Below are 11,507 nucleotides of genomic sequence, written 5' to 3'. Positions count from 1 at the left end.
CATCCTCTGTCATCCCCTTCTCCTCCTGCCCCCAATCCCTCCCAGCATCAGAGTCTTTTCCAGTGAGTCAACTCTTCTCATGAGGTGGCCAAAGTACTGGAGTTTCAGCTTTAGCATCATTCCTTCCAAAGAAATCCCAGGGCTGATCTCCTTCAGAATGGACTGGTTGGATCTCCTTGCAGTCCAAGGGATTCTCAAGTCTTCTCCAACACCACAGTTCAAAAGCATCAATTCTTCGGTGCTCAGCCTTCTTCACAGTCCAACTCTCACATCCATCAAATCCATGTCTATCTAACACCAGTGCCCATGCTCTTAACCCCTGCAGCCATCTGCCTTCATGCTTCATTTCTCTGTCTCTCCAGCATTTAACACAAGTTCTGACATATACTCAATGTTTTGTCAGTGTTTTATGAACTAGTTGGCATTTGAGGAGAGAGGAACAAACTTTTCCTGCCTAATGGACAAAGGCATATAATAAAATAGCATGAAAGAAGGTAAATTGGAGAGTGGAAGATTTAAAGGACTGGGGAATGTAAAAAGACAGATTAGACTACAGCAAAAAGTTTTGGAGAATTCCTGGAAACTGGCCCAGTTAAATCCTTAAAAAACAATTGATTCTCAAAAGTGGGTTAAACGTTTACCCAAACTAGCTTATTTATCTGATTCATTTACTTTATAACCCCATACTTCATAGATAGTACAAAAAAAACCAGAATGTTTAAATTTGCCCAAATCCCTAACAAGTAAAATCAACATATTCTTCTCCATATTTAAGATAAGCTTTCCACTTTGTTACTGTATTGACATAGCTTTTTTTTTTTAACTCACACTAGTTAATGATCCTGAGAGAACCTACTTTTTGCTCATGTTCCAAAGGCTGTGATGCTTATCTGAGAGCAGATCTCACAGAGTTGAAAGGGAACTCATCCCTCAGATATGCTCTGTGGAATTGGGTAACAAGATAAGAAACAACCTCTTAAATGGACATGTAGACAGGTCTGTCCTAATTAAATAATACCCCATGTAGCCTCTGGCTTAATCATATCACCAAACGCACCACAAATATTACTTGCCCCAACATAAAGACAGATATATGAGGACCAGCATTGTGACATGAGGGAAGAATGTGCAGTGTGAGAATGGCTGCTAAATTATATCCATGTCATGGATCTCTGCCAAGGATGGCTGACAAGCCTCAGCTGTCTGGTTCACTCATCCTTTGCAGGTCTGAGTCCATTAGGCAGATGATGGGGGAGTGAGACTAAAGCAAACTGAAGATATTAAGGGTCCCTACATCCATGAAAATGGATGATTGCATGGAGATTCCATCCCAAATGATAGCCTGGAAGGCAAAGAACTCATTGAAAAACTCCATAAATTGTCCTTATTATTTAGCATATGTGAAATATATGAAATCATACTAGTAGTTTCAACTCACTGAAGCTTGCTGTAGTCAAGCACTTTGCTAAGCATCCTGCATTCCTTATCCCACCTTCATGACTGCCCAAGGGTTTGTTGCTGCTGTTAATCATGCAGATTCCAGAGCTAGGGAGGGTGAGGCTCAGTGAAGTCCGTAACTTATCCAAGGTCACAGAATTCATAAGTGATGGGGTTGAGGTTCAGTCTTATGGCTGGCTGTCTCTAAAATGAGGATACTTATTCGTCGAACTATACAGCTCCTATGAGAGACTGCACAGAACATTAAAGATATCCTCTAGAACGTAATTTGGTTTAATTGCATTCCTTTTACTTTTTTTTTGTTGTTGTGGGTAAAATACACATAACCGATGCCTTATGTGTCTAGAATATGAATCATCAAACTTAACATTTGAAGGCCAAATCCATCCCTCTACCTGTTTTTGTATGGCCTATGAGATAAGTATGGCATTTGCATTTTTATATGGTTGTAGAAAAATCAAGGGAAGAATATTTCATGACACATGAAAATTATATGAAATTTTTATATAGTGTCCATAAATAAAATTTTGCTAGGAAGCAGCCACACTCACTCATTTACATCTCATCTGTGGCTTCTTTCATGCTTCACCTGCAGAACTAAATAGTTGTGACAGAGACCACCACACACGCAAAGCAGAAAATATTACTGTCTAGTATTTACAGAAAAGTTCACTGATTCCTGCTGTAAAGTAAGATCACCGCCAGCCTTGAACTGTTATGTGAGCCCCTCAAATTTAAGCTAATGGGAGTTCGATCTCTATTGCTTTGAACAAAGTGTTTCCCCAAAAATATCCTCTTGATGTGAAGGATGAGAAACGTGAAAGTTAGAAGGACAAAGTGACTGGCGTGGTCATGGAGTTGGTGACAGAACTGAACCTGTATCCTCTTAGCTCACTGCCGTAGGGCTGGCTTCATGGGTGTACACCTGTACAGTTGCCCAGGTCCTCACTCCTCTCACTGAGACAGTTCTACACTTGGATTAATGTGCTGTTATCCTTTTAATTAATTAATTAATTTGGCTGGGTCAGGTCTCAGTTGTTGCATGTGTGATCTTAGTTGCAAAGCATGGGCTTAATTGCCATGCAGCATGTGGGATCTTATTTCCCCCACTGGGAATCAAACCCATGTTCCCTGCACTGGAAGGCGGATTCTTAACCACTAGACTGTAAGATGTCCTGTGCTGTTGTCTTAATCTTGAGGTTCTTAATACATTTCAAATGAGGAGTCTTGTATTTCATTTTATACTGGGCCCACAGATCATGTCATAATGCCACCCACACAGCCTTCCAAACCCTACAAAACTTACTGTTTCCTAATCCTATTCTACATCCACAGTACAATTTTTAATCACCTGAGCACATTCAAATTAGAGGAAGTCACAGTGTAATGCCTCTATGTTTTAATGCCAACATAACTTATATATAGTTGAAAAAGCACATTTTCCTACCTTTATAAACCAAATTATATTTCTCCAGGATTCAAGTAAAATAGCTATACTTTGATTTTTCATGTGATTTAGTCATTCTCATCACCATCATTGTTTTGTATTTATTTTTGTATTTCATTTATACTCTGAGAGTGGTATGGCCCAAGAAATGGATTCAGTGATTCTACAAGTTCATAAATTGTAAATACGATTTCAAAAATCGTGCCTGTTACAGAAGCATCTGTCTGCAGTGATACTTAAAACATTTATAAAGTGCTTAGATATCTCTGTAGCAGAGCAATGTGTGGGTCAAGAAATTTATAGCACAGGGCAAATTACAAGGTTTATTTGCCTGCTGCTGCTAAGTCACTTCAGTCGTGTCCAACTCTGTGTGACCCCATAGACGGCAGCCCACCAGGCTCCCCCGTCCCTAGGATTCTCCAGGCAAGAACACTGGAGTGGGTTGCCATTTCCTTCTCCAACGCATGAAAGTGAAAAGTGAAAGGGAAGTCGCTCAGGTCGTGTCCGACCCTCAGCGACCCTATGGACTGCAGCCTACCAGGCTCCTCCATCCATGGGATTTTCCAGGCAGGAGAACTGGAGTGGGGTGCCATTGCCTTCTCCATCAAACCTAAATCTCTTGTCCAAAACAATTGGGGCCACACACACACACAAAAAGTGAACCTAAGAAATATAAGAGAAAGAACAAGTTAAATTACACAGTACAATATTGTCCTCCATTTTTTCAAACATTGGCCTATTCAGGCCATGTTAGGTTTTTATGTTTCTCTTTCACTCTCTCTCTCTCTCTCCTTTCTTTCTTTCCTAATCACTTTTGCAACTTTTACCATTATTGTAAATTACCAAAGTAATGTAGGATATTTTTTAAGTAAAGGTAAGGAAAAATAAGAACATAAAACCACCCATGGTCTTACTACCCAAAATAGCCATGGCTAACATCAACTTTTCCATTGCCAATGTTTAGAAGATGTCCTTTCTAATCAACTTTCTATACACACATAAAACTTTAGAAAATGAAATCTCACTGTATATACTATTAGGAATGGGCTTGTGAGCATTTCCCAATGTCTTCATTCTTCTTCTTCACTGCCGTTTTAATGACTACACTGTATATCACTGTGATGGTTAATTTTATGTGTTAGCCTGTCTGGGCTAAGGGGATGCCCAGAGAGCTGGCAAAACATTATTTCTGGGCCGGTCTGAGAGAATGCTTCTGGAAGAGATTAGCATTTGAGTCAATAGGCTGAGTAAAGAAGATCTGTGCTCTCCAGTGTGGGTGGGCAACCATACAATCTGTCAAGGGCCCAAACAGAACAAAAAGATGGAGGAAGGGCAGATTTTCTCTTTCTCTCCTTAAGCTGACTCATCCATCTTCCCCTGCCCTCAGACATCAGAGCTCCTGTATCTAGGGCTTTCAGCCTTGGATTGGGAGTTACACCGTCCGCTCCCCTGGTTCTCAAACGTTCTCTTTCAGACTAAATTATACCACCAGCCTTCCTGATTATGCAGCTTGAGATGAAACATCATGGGGCTTCTCAGGCTCCATAATCCTGTGAGGCAAATCCGACAATAAACTGCCTCTTACATATCCATATATACCCTATCGGTTCTGTTTCCCTGGAGAATCCTAATACATTCCCAACTGATGGACACTAGGGTTGTTTCCAACTTCCAGCCATTCGAAACAGTACTGCAATGTTTAGTATAGTACTAATAGCCATATCGATAACTACACCCGTGTTTCTTTTTTTCATTTCATGCGCTGTGCTGTGCTGTCACTTCTGTCGTCTCTGATCCTTTGTGACCCTATGCGCTGTAGCTCGCCGGGCTTCTCCGTCCATGGGATTCTCCAGGAAAGAATACTGCGGTGTGTTGCCAGGCCCTCCTCCAGATCCTCCCAACCTAGAGAGCGAATCTGCATCTCTTATGTCTCCTGTATTGGCAGGCGGATTCTTTACCACTAGCGCTACCTGGGAAGCCCCTTTGTTTCATACTACAGGCTGAAAGAAATGATCCTTAATCTATATAATCAAACAAGTTTTATTTTGGCAACACTATTGACAAAGTATTTTGGATGAAAGTATATATTAATATAATACTAAACAGTTGCATAACATAGTGCCTACCTATAGTATTTGCTCAACAAATGGTTAAGAATGTTAAGAATGCCAAGGTGGAATTTCCTGATGATCCAGTGGTTTAGGACTCTACCCTTCCACTGCTTGGGCCAAGGGTTTGTTCCCTGGTCTGGGAACTGAGATCCTGTATGCAGTATGGTGTGTCAAAAAAAAAAAAAAGAGCTCCAAAAATGAGTAACGTTTCTGACATCAAACTCAAAGAGCCACTTTCCTCAGCTGTCATATAAACTTTGACATAGCATTTTTTAAAAGCAATTTAAATGGTTGCGTTAAACCATTCTTCAGGAAACAGGTTCCATTAATTTAGTAGTTATATGAAAAAAAGATTTCCTTTGCCCCACCTATATTTCAGTATCCCCCTCCTCCTGGTATTTCAAGATTAAGATGAATCTATTCTTAACTCAAAGTACATATAAAACTTACAAACTTATGGGGACATATTATATGCAAAACAGAGTGCACTATTGCTTTTTTTTTAATGGATTGTGATACTTTTAGAAAGAAAAATCCAGTCACATCAATAGAAATTAATAAATGAGACTTAGGATTTTCACTTTTAATGTTAAATATATCTAAAATATTTTATTATAACTGACAGATAATTTTAATTTTTAATTGGATTATGTACTGTTAGTAAGAGGGCTAAATGTCTTCCCTATGTGATTCAATACCCTACAAAGGACTTGTGTCTTTTAGACTTTCCAGTAACCAAGCTTTCAACCTGGCAGATCTTCATTTAGATGTCAGCAAAGATTTTCTATAATCACAGGTTTTTGATGAATGTCTAAAATAATCATCACTTTAGGCACGTTAAGGACCAGTTTGGAGAGTACTACAGCTTAGTGCTCAGCCTGTGTGTGTGCAGGTTAAGTTGCTTCAGTTGTGTTCAACTCTTTGCAACCCTATATAGCTCACCAGGCTCCTCTGTCCATGGGATTCTTGAGGCAAGAATACTAGAGTGGGTTGCCATGCCCTCCTCCAGGGGATCTTCCTGACCCATGTCCCAACGTCTCCTGCATTGGCAGGCAGGTTTTTACCACTAGAGCCACCTGGGAAGCCCAGTAGTGCTCAGCTTAGGGCCTGGTATGTAGGTAACAGTTAAATTTTTATTAATGAATAGATGAGTGAGTCTATGTCACCAGGTAATGCCCTTGACCACTAACATCCAGGAAAGCTCTTATTCCTTCTCTTTATTTACCATCACCATTGGTTCTCTCATCTGTAAAATGGGAATAGTAATAGTGCTTTGCATAATTGTTGTGGGCATCCAGTAATGTAGTACGTGTGGAAGCACCTGCAGCAAGCCAGGTACTTGATAAGCCCTCAACAAATATTAGCTGTGTTACATTAACAGTAGGACAGTCATCATCATTATCATTAACAGCATCATCATCATCATCGTTCTGGAATGCAAATGCCATCTGTCCTGCTCTCTTTTCAAGCAGGCTTGAGTCTTATTTTCTCTCTGAGAAGGTTATTCGACTACAGTGGAGTTTCCAATACCTTCCCCACCTAAGGGCATGATGTGGAAGGAGTCAGAATGTGAGAGCTGAAGGAGAAAGGGAGCCCATTATCTTGGGAAAAGCAACAAGTTCCAGAAAACCTTGGCCTAGTGTTTGGGGAAAATGAACTTAGTAATTACCACTGTTATGAAACTTTCTGTTTTATAGAGCTACAGGCTAGAAGTGTACAATAAAACAACTCTGAAATATCAAAACATCACTTTGGGTGGACTGCCAAAGGATTATAGACATGACTTTTATATTGAGAGGGATTGTCTGGCATTGAATCGGAAGAACTATATGGTTTGAGCAGCAGGATATCAGTAGCTAGTTTAGGCTTAAACTTTAAAAAAATCGAAAGTGGCAAGTCAGTACAGCGTAAGCAAAACCTAAGAGATTTGTTATGTACAGTGTAAAGTAAGAGAGAGTTCTATAAACATCCAACTCTGGAGGAAAATGCTGGAGATTTTTATTTAAGCTATTTCTTTCAGCACATTGAAACTTTTCAAGGACTTAATTGATTTTTAGGGAGACATTTAACATTACAATCTGTAGGGGAATGTTCATCAAGTTAATTTAGGAGGGAATTTATCATAAAAGCTCATTTTTCTAATTATTGAGGGGAGAGTAAAAAAGATTGCAGGCTGGAAAGAGACATGGCACAGCCCAAGTTTAAAAAAAAAAAAAAAAATCTCTGCAGTTTCCTAACACAAAAGGAGAAAGGAAGTGCAGAATTGTCCTTCATTGAAAGCCACACCTGTGAAAATTAATGAGAACATGGCATTGTTATGTCTGTGAACTACTGATATTAGATAACACCTAGTTCAAAATGGAAATAAAAGCATGCACAAATTTTAGCCCATATTTGGGCAGCTTCCAGAATTTAACTTGCTGCTCCCTCTCCTCAAGACAATCTACTGATCCACTTGCCATTCAAGTTCTAAATTCATATTTGCAGCAACCATGGCCATTTCTTATCCACAAGAATGAAACATATACCAAATATACAGTAGGGCGGCGAAATGGAGTTATGTCTTGGGATTCTTAGAAGCCAAGTGTTTTGTTTAGTCAGGTAAATTATGACATAGAGGAGGTTATCAGTACTAAAACTGAACACAAACAATCCATTATTTCTCCCTGGAAATTTTCAAAATGGGTTTTGGCAATGAGTTACTCTATTCTAACAAAAAGGAGAGTCCTGAGCCTTGTAAAGGATATTGTTATACCTGTAGACAGCCATCTTCAAGAAACAGACTTTTATAATATTAACACATGTGAAATGTTATGATTGGAGTCTAGTCCACCTAGGGTGTTAAAAATAGAAGGCTTTTTATGTTACAATCTTGTATACTAAAATGTCCTACGACCAAACCTGTTTGACTGGAGATTCATCCATTGACTTCCCAGCCTTTCCAGAATGTCTGAATGACTGCTTGATTGCAGCTAATTAGCTCAGCTTCAGCCAGTACATATACACGTTTCCAGTCCAGACTCTTCTATCAGTGTTGGGGAGAAAATAAGAATTGTCTTTTTAAACTCTGACTAATCTTGCTGTCACCAACCTTACCTCCTTGGATCAATCCTACACAGTGCCTTCAGAGATACCTTTCTAAAATATAAATCTGATATTGTCAGGACTCTGTTTTAAAAATCTTTAGCGGCAAACCACTTTCTTACTGGATTAAGTCCAAAATCCTTATAATAACGATCTGTAAAAAACCTATATTCTGGGCATTTTATAAACATTTCATTTAATAGCATAACAATTACAGTATTTTTCTAAACTACTAAGCAATGATTTTTAAAATTTCTCTTAAATGATGTGCCCTGTGGCTTTTCATCTAATGAGTAAATGGCTTCGGTTTTTCACGAGTGGAGCAGATACAGAGTAGAGCAGTGGTTTTCAACCAGGGATAATTCATCCCCCAGAGAACATGTAATGTTCAGACATTTTTGATCGCCTCAACTGGGAAGGGGTGGCTCGTCTCTAGTGAGTGGAGACTAAGGATGCTGCTCGACATGCTACAATGCATAGGACAGCCCCCGACCCCGACCCCAGCAAAGTATTACCCAGTGCAAAATGTGGTTAGTGTTGAGGCTGAGAAACCCTGGGCTAAAACAATAAAATATATTGCTCAGCTATGACCGTGAAATTTGGGTTTGGAGTTTCAGGCTACAAGGCTGGACCTTAGAGGCTTATGGGTGGGTCCCTCTGGGAATTTCCCTTTGCTTCATTCAGGGTTACAATGAACACTAAGGAAGGAGCTGGGACTATATTGCACCAATATATATGGCACACCTGGCGGGTGAGAATCTCCAGATAAATCAGGCAGGAAAAGAGGACAGTGTGCCTGCATGTTCAGTCCCTCAGATGCATCTGACTTTTTGTGACCCCATAGATTGTAGCCCACCAGGTTCCTCTGTCCATGGAATTTTTCAGGCAAGAATACTGGAGTGGGTTGCCGTTTCCTTCTCCAGGGAGAGAGGTCAGAAGAGTTAGAAAAAAATTAGAATGGCAAAGGAGCATCTCGAATCGGGGGGGACTCCTCACTTAGCACAGTTAGCAGCATTCATTGCTGTAGGCTCTTATGAAGAACTTGGGGGAACTGAGAAGCCATCCCTCTGAGAGCATGCAGTGACAAATTCTGCTCTAGCTAATGGTCTGTTTCTACATTCTTTGCCATTTAAGATTCTTACATCATCCAACTTCATCTGTTGGTGTTTCCATTAATCACCATCTCTTTAGGACATGACGCACCAGTGAAACAATGATTTTTGGAAGCTAGGCTGAATTGACAAAGAAAAGGCAGTTCTAAAATCTCCTGTTAATGTATCAAAGATTAAGCTTTAACATTGGACTACACATTTTTAACACAAGCTATAGGAACCTGGAAATTATGATATGACATAGGAAATTTCCCGACAGCCCAGACAGTCAATAAGGGTATTTTCATAATAGGGGAATCTGAAACTAATGTGGAGAAAAAGGAAAGGAGGCCGGTGGTCAGGCACAAGGGTGACTTCCCTTCAGGATCAATAGCTTGGATGGTTTGAGTGAAAGGCGATAAAAATGCCAGATAGCATTAGGTGGGAGTGGAAAGTTTCAGGGATTTGCAACTCACTTCCCTCTTGTCATTCTGGAAGGAGATCATTTTCAGCATTCTTCTGACAAATGTACATCAGGGAAGAGAAGAAGAAAAGCATGGCAAGGTGGTGGCAGAGATGGCATGGGAGGAATCCAGATGTGTCACATGCACCCGGTGAGGAATACAAAAGGATAACTAGATTATCCTTCCAGGTTGAGACTCAGCAGTTCAACAAGAGTTGACTTTATAGAAGAGGCTAGGAGCAGACAGCCAGACCAGGCACTCAGATGCAGGATGTTGCTGAGGTTCAGGGGATCTGCATCAAGAAAGCCCACATCAGCACAGGAAGGGAGGAAAACACACCAAAGAAAACTAACCAAGAAAATAAGACACAAGTTTTACCATCTCTCAACTTCAATGACAGTTACCAAGTAGCACCAAGAAAATCTTCACAAACCCAACAAAGTCCTGGAAGGACCAGCCTTGTGGATTTGCAATCCAGGAGTCAGTCCATGACAATGCATGTAATACATATACACAGGCACCAGCTTAGGAGAAAGAGGAAGAAAGGTAACGTTTTGAAAGAACCAGAACTGAAAATCTATCCAAATGTCTAAGTAAAGTTAAGCAAGTGGGCACTCAAGAATTTTAAATAAATTATGGGAAATAAAGTATATCTAAATTATAATAGTTAAAATGTTGATACTCAACATTTTAGTATAAAGCTCTACAGATAGAATTATGAGGAAACTGGAGCACAAAAAATAACCTAACTTGCCCAAGTTCACAGAGCCAGTATGTGGAGGAGCTCTAACTCCAAAGACAAAGGATATTTCCACTGTGCCCTCCTTTAACATAGCATCTCAGCAGACCCTTGGCAGTCTGGCCTTATTTACCTCTACAATCTTCATAGCCCCTTTGTTTCAGTCACGGGATTATTTCCAAAACATGACATGCATTTTTCCTGCTTCATGCTTTTAAACAAGTTTTCCCTGCTGCTTTAATGGACTTCCAAGCTACCTTTTCTTTCTTCCCCCTGTTGATTTTCTCTTCCATACAACTTGACACCTTTTGGTAGGCTTGAACCCTCTTTGTTGGCTAAAGGTGAAAAGTATTGAGCAACCTAGACAGCATATTAAACAGCAGAGACATCACATTGCCAACAAAGGTCCATCTAGTCAAAGCTATGGTTTTTTCAGTAGTCATGTGTGGATGTGAGAGTTGAACCATAAAGAAAGATGAGCAAGCAAGAACTGATGCTTTTCAACTGTGATGTTGGAGAAGACTCTTGAGAGTCCCTTGGACACCAAGGAGATCAAACCAGTCAATAAATCATAAAGGAAATCAGTCCTGAATATTCACTGGCAGCTCCAAAACTTTGGCCACCTGATGCGAAGAACTGACTCACTGGAAAAGATCCTGATGCTGGGAAATATTGAAGGCAGGAGGAGAAGGGGACAACAGAGGATGAGATGGTTGGATGGCATCACTGACTCAATGGACACAAGTGTGAGCAAGCTCCAGGAGTTGGTGATGGACAGGGAAGCCTGGCGTGCTGCAGTCCATGGGCTCGCAAAGTGTTAGACACGACTGAGTGACTGAACTGAACTGACTGAGAAACAAGCTGACAAAACTTAGTTACCCAAGTCAGTTCCCAGAGAGGACTGCTGTCTAACCCAGTTCTGTTTCCTCTGGGCAGAGGCTGCCATGTCAGCAGACAAGACCACCCACCTTGTTTTCAGTAGCTTCTGCCATATCAGCAGAGTCTGCAGATCTGGTGAGTTCTCAAGCTCACAGAGGTGGATCAGTCATCCTGCTTAAAGCCCCACCATTCCCTTGACATTCATCCTTCTTCTGGATCACATGCCTCCTCAAT

This window comes from Bison bison, unplaced genomic scaffold, assembly GCF_000754665.1.
Source record: "Bison bison bison isolate TAMUID 2011002044 unplaced genomic scaffold, Bison_UMD1.0 scf7180017864304, whole genome shotgun sequence".
In the NCBI taxonomy this organism is placed as follows: domain Eukaryota; kingdom Metazoa; phylum Chordata; class Mammalia; order Artiodactyla; family Bovidae; genus Bison; species Bison bison.
This window is presented reverse-complemented; position numbering follows the sequence as displayed.